The sequence below is a fragment of the Bos taurus genome, chromosome 17 (genome assembly GCF_002263795.3).
Source record: "Bos taurus isolate L1 Dominette 01449 registration number 42190680 breed Hereford chromosome 17, ARS-UCD2.0, whole genome shotgun sequence".
NCBI classification, from domain to species: domain Eukaryota; kingdom Metazoa; phylum Chordata; class Mammalia; order Artiodactyla; family Bovidae; genus Bos; species Bos taurus.
This window is the reverse complement of record NC_037344.1, coordinates 17734220-17750696: the sequence shown is the minus strand read 5'-3', so window position 1 is coordinate 17750696 and position 16477 is coordinate 17734220. Positions and strand designations below refer to the sequence as shown.

General features: G+C 44.0%; 1 protein-coding gene across 5 annotated transcripts in view; it reads right to left on the bottom strand.

The window, feature by feature from the left end:
• Positions 1-16477, bottom strand: part of MAML3 (mastermind like transcriptional coactivator 3) — a 460203-nt gene that overhangs the window by 270221 nt on the left and 173505 nt on the right. Inside the window, exon 1 of one of the 5 annotated variants that reach the window (XM_059876255.1) lies at positions 1-16477. This exon is cut by the window's left edge and continues 17918 nt beyond it; it is cut by the window's right edge and continues 30559 nt beyond it. The exons of the other annotated variants lie outside the window; for them this stretch is intronic. The gene's annotated coding sequence lies outside the window, so the exon portion shown is untranslated. 5 annotated transcript variants of the gene reach the window in all.

The window sequence follows — 16477 nt, the reverse complement described above, 5'->3', positions numbered from 1 at the left end:
ATCTCTAGTTTGACAGGATTATTAATGGGATGGGCTTACCACTCCTGTGGATGAATCTGTTAGCCAGCGAAAGCCTTTTACTATCTTGGATGTTTCTTACCAGTGTCTGATGACTGCCAGCTAAGCTTCGCATTAACTAGAGATTTCTGGCCGATGATCACTGTGTAACAGAGTCAGACGGGCAAACTTAATACCACTAAATTAGACCTAGGTGTTTTGTGTTTTTTTTAACAGAAATTTTTACATTAATCAGAAGACTGGCTAACACACTTTCACAGTGACAAAAATGTTCATCATGAAAGAAAAAGTATTCCCTATATCTGGTATTCTTGAATGATTAGGACAGAGACTTCTCAACTCGCCACTCATCAAGTACAGTAGCCATGCTTCATGAAGACATGAAACAAGAGACGTGAAGAATACAAATTCTATGGGATGACTATATGCGGAGTGACCATGGACACGGAAATAGATGGGACAGAGATCTATCCGGTAAACGAATGACTGTCCATGCCATTTTACACAATTGGGAATAAATTCAACTCTGTTTCATTTAAGAGCAAAATCCTTAGATTCTCTGTCGGAGAAAAAAACCCCAAATAGACAAAAATATAGCAGCAATGGCAAAGAACTCCGTGAGGGAAGCTTCACTGATATTTGGGGATTCTTCGCTGCTGAGTAAGAGGAGAAGGAGAGGAGATGGAAGGGAGACACTTAGAGACATTCAGTGAAAGGATCACCCCTGTTCAATGTCCAGTTCTTTCCCTGAGGTCACCTATCTGCCTCTGCATTTGTGCCCTTCCTGTTGGTAGCATCTGGGAAACACTAGAAGGAAGAGGGATCGAGACGTAAGCTGGCATTAGAATACAGTACAATCTTACTCTATACTCCTGCACAGCCCGGAGCCCATGCCTCTTTAAATGTAATGGACACACACACAATTCTTTATCCCCAGCAGTTTCTCAAATGAAACCTGATGTTCTGAGGCTGCATGCGGAAGGCGATGAGAGAGAGGTTCTCTCTGCCAGGTCTGAAAGGTTCTGGAGGGCATCTAAAAGTGAAAGCTTTTAGCAAAACACCAATGCAAGCAAATTGCAAAATCACAGTGTGTGCGGGACTGGATTCCGGTTGGCAAAGGTGTGGCAATGATTTTTTCAAACACCTGGGCAAAGGGGAATGGAGCCTCCCTGCCTCGTGGCCGGCCTTGAACTGCATTCAGGGTTCATTGCTCTATTTGCTTCCTTGCTATGCTCTCATCTAAATTCAACTGCTCTTTCCCAACAGACACCCCAGCAGACACACCGCTCCCTGAGCTCCCTCTGATTTTAGGTTCACATTAATGTGTCTGTGTTTCCTTAAGAATACACAGAGGCTGGGCAGAGGCCCAAGCTGAGTTTATATGCATTTTAAGTCAGGCGATACAAACTTAATCTGACTTCCATAACCTGGCTACTTTTTCTCAGCGCCTCAATTTCTCCTCCAGTCAAGAAGGCTGCTGATCCCTCTTAACAAGTTCATTCTAACTAGCATAAACTGAATTCTTGAGCAGCAGGCAAAGCCATTCTTACAGCAACCATAGCTTGATACTTTTATAGAGCTTATCAGACACTCTTATTAGACATTCTTCTAAGTGCTATACCTACATTGACTTGCTTAATCCTCAAAAATTCCCTATGAAGTGGGTTTTATTACCCCCCATTTCACAGATGGAGACATTAAGACTCAAAAAGACCTGCTGAGGTTGGCCTTAACTACTCCCTCATTTTCAAATATTTAGTGGTTGTGGGGATTACAGAAAGCAAAGCCCTCCTGCTGAAGAGTGGAGAACAAGGAAGCTGCCCATGCTTTCATCTACTAGCATTTTCCTATTCTGGGAAAGCAAGCCGACCAGTGTGTGGCCCAAGACTTGTCCAGAAGTGTTCAGACACGTGACTCTAAACCAGACCAGACAGCCAACTCGGGCAAGAGAAACAGGTAAAGGATGTTGGGTGGCCCGAGCCCAGGTGAGGAGGAGGTGGAGGGAGAAGGGCCAGCTGGTCAGTAAAAGGGAATCCTCAGGTGAAAGCTCCGTGAACCCATAGCACAGATCATGATAACATGCTAATGACTGGGATCCTTCCCTGACCTGCAGAGTGTAAGGGGGGATGGCTGCAACCCCCTTCCTGCTTCCAGACCCCCCAGTACGATGATGATAATGGACTGACTTGTGCACAGTTCTCATAACACAGTTCAGATAGATAGATGAGAGGTGAATGCAGTCACTCCTGACTTCACCTCTGCTTCCTTTTGCTGCCCCACATTCTTGCATCAGAAAATTATACTTGGAAAAATGAACCACACACACACACACAGTATCTCCTTTCAGCACATTCTTTAGTCAAGGACCTTTATAAGGATGAAGAATTTCCACATTTCATAATTTATAACAAACTTTTCATTTGGGTATGAAAATGTAGACATCTGAAAAGCTCCCTGACACCACTTCTCCCTACAATGGTAACATATTTATGTAAAAGAATTCACAATACAGATTTTATGTTAATATTCCTTAATCTTTACTTCTTGCATTTCAACTTAACTGCCCTCACAGGAAACAGCTTCCAGACTCTCCTTCAAATATTCATAGGGTGTACTGTAGACAGGGAAATTACACTCAACAGAAACACATCCATCCTGACTACCCCGCAACCTGACTGCCCCTGGAAATGTCGGGAGCCATGACAACACAGGCAATTTTGCACCTCGGAGTCACAAAGAAGTTTCTGCAGGATGAAGCCACTGATGGACTGGATATATGCTAGGTAAATGTCTTGGAGTTCCTAAAATCTTGATACAGATCAGAAGAACCAGGTTTTTAGAATGGATCTTCTGCTAACATCTGACTATGGGCAATAGTTAGCAGTGATGGGTGAAGGTTTATTTAACTCTGGGCTCTGAGGTAAATGGATAATGAGGGATGCAATCCCAGCCTAAGTCTTTCAGGGATTTCGAATTTAGGGAAAGAGCTAGAACTATAAACACTAAGCATAATCAAAGCAGAATGCAACTATTGTCACAGGAGCGGTCTGCAAATGGGCACTGTGGAGATGCAAGAAATCAATAACTGAACTGGGAGAATCAGAGCAGGCTTGGGGGACCAGGTAGCATTTGAGCTGAGTTTTGAAGGCATTCATTGATTTTGACAGGTGGAAAGAAACTGGGCAAGAAGGAACATGAGGAAAAGCTGGAAGCAGGAAATGCTGGCCACACGAAGCGAAGGCTGGAGAGAGGGCAGGGTACTGAACCCTAGTTTGTGGAGGAATGCGGCAGGAGGAAAGGAGACAGTGGCTCTGAGATACGGGAGGGACTCTGGACTCACTCTATAGGCAATAAGGTTCCCCTCAGAGTTCAAAGAGGAAAACAGAGCAGTGGTTTTAAGAATGGATGAGACAATCAAGAGATTAGGAAGCAGAGGGAGGTTAGGAAGATGCACAAGGAGTTTAGATGACAGATGACTAGGAAAGTCATTTAATTGCTCAGGGTCTTAGTATCATTTTTTTCTCCAAATGCAGGGAAAAAGGTCTATCATGGTATAGGTAATGTTAAGTATCCTGAGACAGTCTTTTTTTCCCTTTTACTTTAAGTCAGGCTTATTGAGGTATAATTCACACAGAGTAAGTCCTGAATATTCATTGGAAGGACTGATGCCGGAGCTGAAAACTCCAACAATTTGGCTACCTAATGTGAAGAACTGACTCATTGGAAAAGACCCTGATGCTGGGAAAGATCGAAGGCGGGAGGAGAATGGGATGACAGAGGATGAGATAGTTGGATGGCATCACTGACACAATGGACATGAGTTTGGGTAAGCTCTGGGAGTTGGTGATGGACAGGGAAGTCTGGCGTGCTGCGGTCCATGGGGTTGCAAAGAGTCAGACATGACTGAGTGACTGAACTGAACACTCTCCTTATCTGGAGTTTGATATAGTCATATCCAGCCTTGTTATTCCACCAATAGCAAGATACAGAACATTTCTATCACACCAGAAGGATGTCACAGCTCCAGACAACCACTGATTTGGTTTCTATCCCAATAGTTCTGCCTTTTCCAGAGCTTCATGGAAAAGGTATCCTTTTGGTTTTAGAGTAACTTGTTCTGTTTATGGAGTAATTTTTTAAAAGTCTGCATACTCTTCACAGAACAGAATAAAAACTGAGACAGTCTTATGGACTGGTTCTCCTGGGTTCTAATTGTGCCTGGTACCTGTCTTCTTTACAGAAACTTGCATGGAATTCTTGTGGTTCACTTTCATGGCTGTCTTCTCACCATCACAACTGCCTTATGAGCAGAACCTGTGCCTTTTCACTCTATTTCTAGAGGCCTAGAAGGGGACTACGCATACAGTAGGCAGTTGAACATCTAAATTACTCTGCAATTTCCAGTTTCCAGATAAAGACACGGAATGTCCCATGATCACTGAGAAAATAAGAATCTCTATCTTGGGTTTATATTAGTCATTAGAAACTGTCATACTGATGCTAAGGCAGCCTTAGAATCTACATCTATGTTTTAAGGACCTTGGGGTTAGTTTGCATCTCTTCAAATCTGTTTTCCTCTCTAGTCCTCAGAAGGACTGCCACTAGCCTCCACTCCCTTTGAATGAACGTTCCCAGTTATGAACACTCCCCACCACACCCTCTGGGTGAATTAAATGGCACTGTAGATCCGACTCGACACCAGCCTACTGGGTCTCTGTTGATCAACTGCCAATCCAATGACTGTATTGATACATTAATCCACCAAAAGTACCCAAAGGACTCTCTTCATCCCTAGGGCAACAGATTATATTTCAAATGTCAACTCACCCCCTATTCTTGGACACACGAGATACAACCATGATAAATGATGCTGATGGGTTGCCCTGGTGGCTCAGTAGTAAAGAACATGCCTGCCAATGTAGAAAGGCTCGGATTCAACCCCTGGACCCAGAAAATCCCCTAGGGAAGGAAACAACAACCCACTTCAGTATTTTTCCCTGGGAAATCCCATGGACGAGAAGCCTGGTAGGCTATAGTCCACGGGGCCACAAAAGAGTCAGACGTGAGTTAGTGACTAAACAACAATGACAATGATGCTGGTATCTAAACTACACAACAGAGCCTACAGAAGTAACACTCAATCTTCACAAATCCCAAAACTCAGAAATACAATAGCATATCATTTGCCTTGTGCTTCACGATAATATAAACATGACCAAAAACGTAAGGGATCTCTTCAATCCCTATTGAATTGTTTCTCTTTTAAGGAGTTATTTTTTGCATTAGCCCAATTGTTCTCTGAGACTATTAAAATTTTTTTACTTCTGTATAATAAATTCATTAATGGCCATCCATGCTTCCATTTTACTGGTTAAGAAAAATTACTTTCTTAGCCCTCTCCATTTCCATGTCCAGTATTCCATTTAACTTTCTTTGGGGAGTCATTTCTCATAAAGACACCCTGTTTCTATCACTCTAGGAAAATTACCTCCTTCAAACTCAGAAGACATCCTTACAATGGTCAGTTTTGCGCAACAGGGGTGATTTGCAGTGGGCTCACTCACGAGGGAACCCACTTACTCTTGTACCCATTCAGCTCAGAGAGTTGAGACTCAAACCTGTGCCTTGCAGAGTTACAAATTTCTTCCTCTCTCAGATCTTTTAGGTTCTTTAAAATACACAATATGTTCAGTCTGTAAATACCAGGGGTCTATTAAGGAACCAAACAAGCGTTATCCTTTACAGCAGCAGCTACACTGGGAGACATCAGCGTTTATGACAAGATAGATGTAATCCATTGCTCAAAATGGTTTTGGAATTCATCTCTGAAGTGACTGTCAGAACCAGTTTACAAGCCTCATCAGAAAGCAGATGCCATGACGCTATAGTCACATCTTGTTTCTGACTCAAAGTCAAATCACTCCATGTGATCTCCTAACTCTCAGCCACTGGATATAGCTCCTTACACTTTTCAGTTCCTACAAAAGTCTAATCCACTAAAGTAGTGCCACCAAAAAAAAAATAATAATAATAATAGTCACAAAGGTACTAAAATGAGAGAACTTCGGGGAAAGATGGAAATGTTCTATATCATCATTGTGGAGGTAGTTACACAAATACATGCATGATCTAAATTCATAGAAATGTACCCTAAAAAGTCATGAATTTTATTTTATGTAAATGATATCTCAATTTAAAAAAGGGAAACAAATATAAACTCTGAAGAAAATTTCCGAAGAGGAATTGTCTATATCCTAAGGATAAAGATAAATGTATGAAGCTTTTGACAATCCTAAAGGAACAACATTCAATTACAGTATTTTTGAGTATAGTTGAGTATAGTATCTCAATAGGGAGAGGAAATGGCAACCCACTCCAGTTTTCTTGCCTGTAGAATCCCGTGGACAGAGGAGCCTGGTGGGCTGCTGTCCATGGGGTCGCACAGAATCGGACATGACTGAAGCGACCTAGCATGCTTGCATGCGTTGGAGAAGGAAATGGCAACCCACTCCAGTGTTCTTGCCTGGAGAATCCCAGGGACAGGGGAGCCTGGTGGGCTGCCGTCTATGGGGTTGCACAGAGTCAGACACGACTGAAGTGACTTAGCAGCAGCAGCAGCAGAGAACAATAGATACAGATATATAAATATACAGGGCAAGACCACAAAGAATATTTTCCCTAGAATATGCACAAAATGTCAGGAATTTCATTTCATCTCTTATATGAATATATTGAGTTGGCCAAAATGTTTGGATTTTCCATAAGATGTTATGGAAACCCCAAACAAACTTTTTGGCCAACCCAATATATCTGGATTCTCCTCCAGCGAGACTGTGAGACACTTTCCATACTTCTGTCATTTGTTTTTATCATGCCATTTATATTTTATCTTGGATTTTTGACCACTGATATTCATTATTAGATGACTAGTTAAGAGTCTAGCCATAAATCAAGCTACTTGGTTCAATTAAGAATTTCCTCCTTCTTAGCATTACTGTCATCATGATATGGTCAGCTAAGTTAACTGACCGAGTCATAACGTTGGACCATGGGTCACTAATACTAGAATACCAGGCTTTAAAAGAGTTCTCGAAAACCAGAAGGATTTCTCCACAAGTTATTTCAAACCTCAGGAGCTTTGCTTTGGCTGCTGCACATGAATAGCAACTGAATTCACCTTCCATACTTCTGTCTTTTGTTTTGATCATACGTACATCAAACTCAAAACAGTGCTAAACATATTGGCAAAGGCTGTAACACTGGAAAATCATTATTGATTTGTTTGGGTGGGTGTGTAAGGTTAAGTGTAACCAGTCTATGTTTTGGACAACAGACTCCTGGAAACCACTTCATTTGGTTGTGCACTTATTACTGAAACAGGGTTTAAGCATTGCCCTCACATGGAGGCATATTTTCAAGAAAACTCTGTGCTTCACAAAGACACCTCTGGGTGACAGGATGAACTAGGTCTCCTGAAATTGCCCTAACAGATCAACATCTATACACATTGAAAGTTCATGTCTGCTATCAAAACCAATAATTATCCAAAGAAATAGCTCAGTGGATGGGACTCAGCCATGATTAGTCTTTCCCTTTTGGATAAAGAATGATTTTTTAAAAATTATTTTTAATCTCAATTGCTTTGATAAATCTTATTCAAATATTGAAAATAGCTGTATCATGTAGGGATGATACCATTTCATCAGAATAAATACCTACAAGAAAGGCAACATTTTTCATTCTTTCATCTAACTACATTCACAAGCAAATCCTTAAAATCCACAGCTGAAAATACACAAGTATTTTACATGGCTTTCTGCATCAGAACGTCTGTGAGTTCAAGATGTGGTTGAGGAATTAGGGGGCTATATTGGTCCTTTAAAAACAAAGAAACAAAAAATCAATTTACTTTTATATTGACTTGAACTTAATAAGCATCTGTTATATAAGTACTATATTAGCTACTATTATAGGGAGCTTTGGAGAAGTGCATGGCATGGTGTCATTCACTAATGAGTGTATAATGCCATTACAAAAGGCTGTTTCCTACACATTAACCATCAGTTAAGTGAATCTGAGAAATGTCCTAAACTCTGCTGAGCCTCAGTTTCCTCATTTGCAAGATGAAGGGGTCAGAACAGAGGATTCCTAAGGCCCTTCTAGGTCTTCAGCTCCTTAGACCTTTTGGTATAATACCTATGAGACCTGCTTTGAAAATAAGGCAAGACAGTAAACGATCAAGTTCAGACACACACAAATGATCAAGTACCACAGGAAGACAGAGCAGAGAGAGATCAATTTTGGGGTGCAAAGGTTTTCTGGGAAAGCAGAAACTTCAGCTTGGACTTGAAGGATGAGTAGAATTTGAAGAAGGTGGGGATCATTCTTTTTACTGAGAGTGCAGAGGGCTTTTGCAGGATGAGTGGGACAATTTGTGAGTAGGGGCCAAGAGATTGAGGAGTTTGTGGATAATGGGATTATATGCTGTCAAGTGCTGGGTTTAAGCAGGGCAAGTACTGACTTGATGACATGATGCTACTAACCTGTAAGTCAGAGCACACTGTCTCCTGGTCCAGGGGGCGCTAGTGGTAAAGAAACTGCCTGCAAATGCAGGAGACGCAAGAGACAGAGTTTGATCCCTGGGTCTGGAGGATCCCCTGGAGGAAGAAATAGCAACAAATGGCAACCCACTCCAGTATTCTTGCCTGGAGAATTCCATGGACAGAAGAGCCTGGCAGGCTACAGTTCACGGGATCGCAAGAGTTGGACACAACTTGGCACTATCTTTCTTTCTTTCCAGTATTCTTTCCTGGGAAATCCCATGGACAGAGGGGCCTGGTGGGCTACAGTCCATGGGGTCGCAAAGAGTCAGAGACAACCGAGCGACTAACACACACACAAACACAGAGAACACACTATACTTCTCAGATTATCCAGCAACCCGTCTCACTAGATAAAGGCTGAAGTCCCTGCAGTCCTTGCATCATCTGTTTTTCCCAACACCGTGAACTCTCTCACCATACCTCCTACTTCTCCCCCACACCAGCCTTCTCAGACCTTTCCTCAAACACCTAACATGCTTTGAGCTCTTACACATGCCTTCCTTCTGCCTGGAAAGCTCTTTCCCTGGGTATCTACATGTTGGGCTACCTGTTTGTGTATTTGCCTAAAAGTCATTTTTCTCAGTGAAGCCTCTCCTATCACTTTTTTTAAAAAATTGTTTCAATTTTTGAAAGATTTTTTTAAATGTGGATCACTTTTAAAGTCTTTATTGAACTTGTGACAATATTGTTTGTTTTATGTTTTGGGATTTTCATCATGAGGCATGTGGGATCTTAGCTCTCCAACCAGGGATTGGACTGCCACCCCCTTCATTGGAAGGCAAAGTCTTAACCACTGGACCACCAGAGAAGTCCCTCACATTTTAAACCAGGCCCATCTTTCCATGTACAGAAACATACACACACTCACTTTCACACATGCACACAGACACACACTCCCTATTACCCTTCCCACTTTGTTTTTCCATAGCATCTATCATATTCTATCACATGCTATCATTTATTCATTTTATAAATGTCTGTCTCCATATGCAACCCTCCCTGCTTGCCCTGAGTGGAATGTAAACTCCATGAGGGCAGGGATTTTTGTCTGCTTTATTCATGGCTGCATTTCCAGAGTCTAGAACAATGTCTGGCCCCAAATGGGACCTGCATGGATAAATGCACAAATACAAGGGAAAAGTGTGAGGCCAATGAATCTCACAGGTTGAACTGCAAGGTCGGGGTGGGGGGAGTAGGTTTTATGAGGTTATTATCTTTGTGGGAGGGTGAAGTTATGAAAATGGGAACTCAAGAAGAGCCATGGGGGACTTTCCTGGTGGTGGAGTAGATAAGAATTCATCTGCTAATGCAAGGGACACTAGCTCGATCCCTGGTCCGGGAAGATTCCACATGCCATGGAGCAACTAAATCTGAGAGCCACAGCTACTGAAGCCCGCACGCCTGGAGCCTGTGCTCTACAGCAAGAGATGCCACCGCAATGAGAAGCCTGTGCCCTGCAACTAGAGAGTAGCCCGTGCAAAGCAACAAACAAGACCCAGTGCAGCCAAAACCAACTAATAAAATAATTACTTCCTTAAAAAAAAAAAAAAGAAGGGCCATGGGAAGAGTGAAAGGGCTGACTTTGAGGGATCAGATCATAACCAAAAGGGACTGTTCATGAATTCAACATCCAGGCATGGATTAAAGGAAAGATATTCACCATGGGAGTTTGGAGAATGTTCAAGGGCAAGAGGAACTGGAAACGCACTGAAAATAAAATGGTGCATAGTTGTACAAACAAATATCAGCTGGATTTGACTTCAGTTGTTTCTCAACATAATTGATGGCAATTTTCTTCCTGCTTACATTCTCTCTTAATTCTGAGAATGACTGAAAGGAAAGTAAAAGAGAAGGAAGGAAGAAATATATACAGCATGCCACGTTTTCCTTTTAAGGTAACTTCAGCCTGAATGACAAGGCAAAGCTCACCCCGCATTTCACAGTTTCTTCCTCATCAGCTCTCAGGAACACAAAATATAATGCAGGAAAGACAGAGCCGGTTCTTCTGGGGTTTTCCTTTCCATTTATTGTGTTTTCTCCTCCCATAGAATAGTAATCGATGCGGATGATTATAAATCTTTCAAACATCGGCTTTGGTGTAATTAAACATACTGGAACTGGCAAAAGCAAGAGGCTTTGTGACATAGCCATTACCAGTTTGTGCAGGTGGGAGGATCTGACTAGACTCACAGCAAGAAAACACTATATATGAGAAGCTGATGTCTTATTCGTATCTTCTTTAAGAAATTATTAAACCATGGTATAGTAACATTCAGTCATCTAATATTATTTGGAATCACATGCGATATCTTCAGAAGAGAAAAGAGTTGGATGGTTCTCTTTCTTGAAGTGATTTCTCAAGTGCAGTTGAGAAGGTATATCCAGACGGTATATATATGTAGGAAAGGAGCTGTACACGAAAGCCCCACACTTCTGCTAGCTCAGATTTTACTAGTACCTCTTTAGAAATTCAGTATTTTTTCCCAGAGGTATTTGCATAATTAAGTTTGTTTCTATATTTATTTTTCTGCCTTCTAAACACACACCACAAATCAGCTCTCAATCACTGGTTCTCATCTGGGGGTGATTTTGTCTCCCCACGTCCCCCCCTCGCCTGGCTGCATTTGGCAACGTTTAAAGACATGTTAGTTGTTGCAACTGTGGCATGCTGGGGGGAGCTACTTGCATCCAGAAGACAAGAGTCCAAAGACGCTACAAATACACAGGAGAGCCCCCACAGCTAAGAGTTACCTGACCCCCAAATGTCACCAGTGTTGAAGGTGAAAAACTCTGTCCTAAATCTAGGGGCTTCCCTTGTGGCTCAGTGGTAAAGAATCTGCCTGCCAGTGCAGGAAATGCAGGAGATACATCTCTTTGATCCCTGGATTGGGAAGATCCCTTGGAGAAGGAAATGGCAACCCACCCAGTACTCTTGCCTGGAGAATCCCATAGACAGAGGAGCCTGGTGGGCTACAGTCCTTGGGGTCTCAAAGAGTTGGACACAATTTAGCAACTAAACAACAAGAACAACAACAAATCATCTCTGACAGAGATCACCAAATTATGAAAGAGTAATAGCTTTTTTAGTCTAAGTGTATCTTTCACATAAGATTAAGCAGAAAAGCCAAAACCCTGGACTTGCATTATTTAAAAATGCAGTCCAGCTCTGCTTTGGAACATTCAGTTCCTATTGGTAATGCTAATTAGGAACATTTAGATTAAATCTCCAGATAAGCATTAAAAGGATATTCTGTGCTCTCTTCTGTTCTTAAACAGAAATTCAGAGAAATGTATCATCACGGAATCGGGAAACAGACAAAGTGAAGAGCCCTTAGAGTTTATCAAGCGAACTCTCTCATCCTATCCATGCAGGTGGGAGATGGCGACGGGGGCGATGCCCAGTGAAGCTCGGGGCACTTGCTTCCAGGCTCATGGTTTACTGTGGGGACTGGAATTCACCTCATCCCGCAGGTCTGTGCTCCTCCTACTTACCTGAGAAGCAGATGGGAACAGTGTAGCCCCAGGAGGTTATAAGAAAATCCTAGGGCCAAAGTCCACCTCTGACGCCAGCCTCAAAGGCAATGAGCTCCCGCGTGCATGCTAAGTTGCTTCAGTTGTGTCTGACTCTTTGTGACCCTATAGACCATAGCCCACCAGGCTCCTCTGTCCATGGGATTCTCCAGGCAAGAATACCAGAGTGGATTGCCATGTCTTTCTCCAGGGGATCTTCCCAACTCAGGAATCGAACCCACATCTCTTACGTTTCCTGCAGTGGCAGGCGGGTTCTTTACCACTAGTGCCAGCTGGGAAGCCCAAGCCTCAAGGCATGCCAGGCTCTCCACCCCCAGGAGCGGCGAGCCATCCAAGCAGAGGAGGATTGGCATCGCTCTGACTGCGGACCTCTCCCCAGGCCTGGCCAGCATCAGCTAGGACGTCTCGAGGGGGCTTGTTAACTTGAACACAGAAAAAACCCAACAGATGTCAAGGGCAGTCTCTCAAGCACCACTTGTCTCTGAAGGGAAAGTTCTACCAAAACATGAAGGTCTGGAAACACTTTGAAACCCAGCAGCCTAGGATGGTGGGCTCTCTGCTCTGATTCTTCCTGAATCAGGGGCAACTGGCCCTCGCCACCCCCTCCAGATGCTTGCTATGACTGCCCGGACCAGCCACATCCTAAGACAGGAGAGACCACACAAGCACCCTGAGCGCCTGCAACACTCTCGCCCTCCCAGGTCTCCCACCTCGGCCCTGGGGGGGCTGTCTAAGAACCAGGGTCCTCCCTGCCTCTCCACGCCCCCCTCTCCCTGGTGGCTCCGGTGCCTCCACACACGACCTCCCCCCAAGCCCTGGCGGGTCCGCCTGCCCCTCTCCAGCCGCCACCACCTGGCCTTCACCCACAGAGCGGTAGAATAGGAAGCAGGCCAGTGACTTCTCCATCTCCAGATGACACTGAAACAAAGACACATTCCCCTTTCACTTTCCAAGGGCTTCATGACTAGTTACTTTTAGACAAACTGACAGGAACAAAAGCCACGACCCTTCCTGTGTGGTATCAGTCAAACATCACATCGGCCCCTGTTTATCAGGCATCTTGTATGTGTCTGGCCCCATTCTAGAGTTACTCCTATAGCTGCCCCAAACTTTTCAACAACCCTGGAACATGCGTATTTTTACTCTCATTTTAAAGGTGGAGGAATTAAGGATCAGGATGATGGTGAGATCACAGAGCCAGTAAATAAAATCTTAAAACATTTTAGCCTAAGTTGGCTTTCACTTCAATGTGCTATAAATGAGTGTAGCCTTGTCTGGCTCGTTAAAGTGTTTTCCTTGTGTTCACTTCCGAGGTGGCGCTAGTGGTAAAGAACCCATCTGCCAATGCAAGAGACATGAAAGTTGCAAGTTCCATCCCTGGGTTGGGAAGATCCCCTGGAGGAGGGCACAGCAACCTACTCCAGTAATCTTGCCTGGAGAATCCCAAGGACAGAGGAGCCTGGTGGGCTACAGTCCATTGGGTCGCAAAGAGTGGGACACAACTGAGCGACTTAGCACGCACACACGCACTGAGACTCGGCTTCTGACATTTTGTGCCTAAAGACTGAACTCAACCATCCTCTGCTCTGTGCAGACCAGCTTCTCCACCATCCCGTCTGCCCCATCTGCTGGGTCCCTTCCACATAACACGCAACGGTCTTCTCCATCTGTTGTCTCAGCTCTGGCCAGGTCCAGCTGCCAACAGCTGGACTAGGCATCATTAACACATGGGGTCTGGAGTACCACCCTTTATACACGGGACCTGAGACTATCCATTCGCACACAGGAGTCTAGGTGGGTGTGGACAGAGTCCCAGGGCCTGACTGAGCCTTGAGCTTGGTTTCCCTGGACCATCCTGCTACCTGCTTGGCTGGCCTGACACAGAGCTTCTGGCAGATGGTTCCCCACCCATTCAGTTTCCCTCAGGACCCAGCTTTGGGCTGAGGGCCCTAGTTCCTGCCAGTCTTTTTATGTCAGAAGCCCTCATCTTGAAGGGCTTCTCTGCCTTTCAACACGTCTGCATGTCGCTGATAAAGAGCAGGCCTGACCTTAGCATTAGATGTCTCCCTCCATTCTGCTCCCTTTGAGACTCCCTCTTCCCTGCCCACATACGCACCTCCCTTGGCTGTTACCAGTGCCTTATTTTGACTTGATTTTGTCCCAGTCTCTGAGGGCTGATGAGGGACTCCGGTCCAGTCAGCATCCCTTGCCCTCCATTCCTTGTTCAGATTCAGGCTGCTTCTCAGACAGGAGAATATATCAAAAGTCAAACACCTTGGGTTTATACTCTGCTCACCTTCTAGATCCCAGAAACTTAGAAAGATGTTTAGAGGTGCTTTTAGTCTAGTGGAAGTGAATCAGTAGTTCTCATCAAGAGTGCCCCCACTCCAGGGTGATTCATTATCCCCTCAACAAATAGTTACTGAGTGTCTACTATGTAGCCAGCACTGGTCCTGGGGTTTCTGTGCAGAGGATTCAACTATGCAAGACACAGCAGAGGTTCCTCTTCTCAAGGACCTCGTATTCTATTGCAGGAAGACTGGTGATAAATGAATAAACAAATGAGAAAAATAGCCGTTGGTGGTAAGCCCCATGCAAGGAAGTAAAATAGGGTAATGCAATGGTGTGGTCAGAGTAGGCTCTGTGGGTGACCTTGAGCTGAGATCTGAATGAACATGAAAATAATCCAGGCAAAGGGCCTGGGTTGGGAACAGAAAGAATGCCAGTGTCATCTTAAAAGCAACCTTTTACTTTAGAATAGTGTATTATTAATAGTTTGCTGGGGCTGCTCTTACAGAATACCACAGTCTGGTGGCTTGAACAACAGAAATGTACCTCTTCTCAATTCTAGAGGCTGAAGGTTCAAGATTAAGGTGCCAGCAGTTGGGTTCTTCCAAAGCTCTCTCCTCTGGCAGGCAGGAGGCCACTGTCTTACAGTGATCTTTTCATACAGCCATCATTTTGGGCATGTGTATTGCCGGTGGTTCTTCCTTTTCTTAGAACAGTGGTCCCCAAACTTTTTTGGCACCAGGAACTGGTTTTGTGGAAGATACTTTTTCCATGGACCAGGTCAGGGGTATGGTTTGGGGATGATTTGTGAAATTAAAAGACACTTGCTCCTTGGAAGAAAAGTTATGACAAACCTAGAGAATGTATTAAAAAAAAGAGACATCATTTTGCCAACAAAGGTCCATCTAGTCAAAGCTTTGGTTTTTCTAGTAGTCATGTACGGATGTGAGAGATGGACCACAAGGAAGGCTAAGTGCCAAAGAACTGTGGTGTGTAGAAGACTCTTCAGAGTCCCTTGGAGACCAAGGAGATCAAACCAGTCCATCCTAAAGGAAATCAACCCTGAATATTCATTGGAAAGACTGATGCTGAAGGTGAAGCTCCAATACTTCGGTCACCTGATGCGAAGAACTGACTCATTGGAAAAGATCTTGATGCTGGGAAAGATTGAGGGCAGGAGGATAAGGGGGCGACAGAGGATGAGATGGTGGGATGGCATCACAGACTCAATGGACATGAGTTTGAGCAAACTCAGGGAGATAGTGAAGAACAGGGGAGTCTGGTGTGCTGTAGTCTCCGAGGTCACAAGGAGTCAGACACAACTTATTGACTGAACAACAACAACAAGCAAATTATATCTGTTATGCCACTGCTGATCTGAGTGGAGGTGGAGCTCAGGGGGTAATACTAGTGATGAAGAACGGCTACAAACACAGAAGCAGCTTTGCTTGCTCCCCTCCATTCACCTCCTCCTGTGCAGCCCAGTTCATAACAGGGCATGGACCACTACCAGTCTATACCCCAGGGGTTGGGGATTCCTACCTTAGAAGGACACCAGTCATACTGGATTAAGGGCCCACTCTAATGGCCTGATTTTCATTCAATCCCTTCTTTAAAGACCTTTGGTCTCCAGATGCGGTTCTATTCTGATGTGCTCAGGGTTTGGGGAGGGACACAATTCATCTCATAAGAAACAGTTTTAAATCTACAGGAAAGTTGCAAAGGTAGTACAGAGAATTCCCATCTGCTTTGTCCTCTATTATTAACATACTAGTATGGTACATTGTCACAACTAGTGAAGCCATACCAATTCATTAGCATTAACTAAACTTCATACTTTTTACAGCTTTCCTCAATTTTCATCTAATTTTTGATTCCAGGATGCCATCCAGGATACCACATTCCATTCATCCGTGATGTCGCCTCAGGTTCCCCTCGGCTCTGATTGTTTCTCAGACTTCTTTCGTTTTTTACGACTGGCTTGGAGAGGACTGATCCACTATTTGGGGTTTGCGTGATGCTTTGCTCATGGCTAC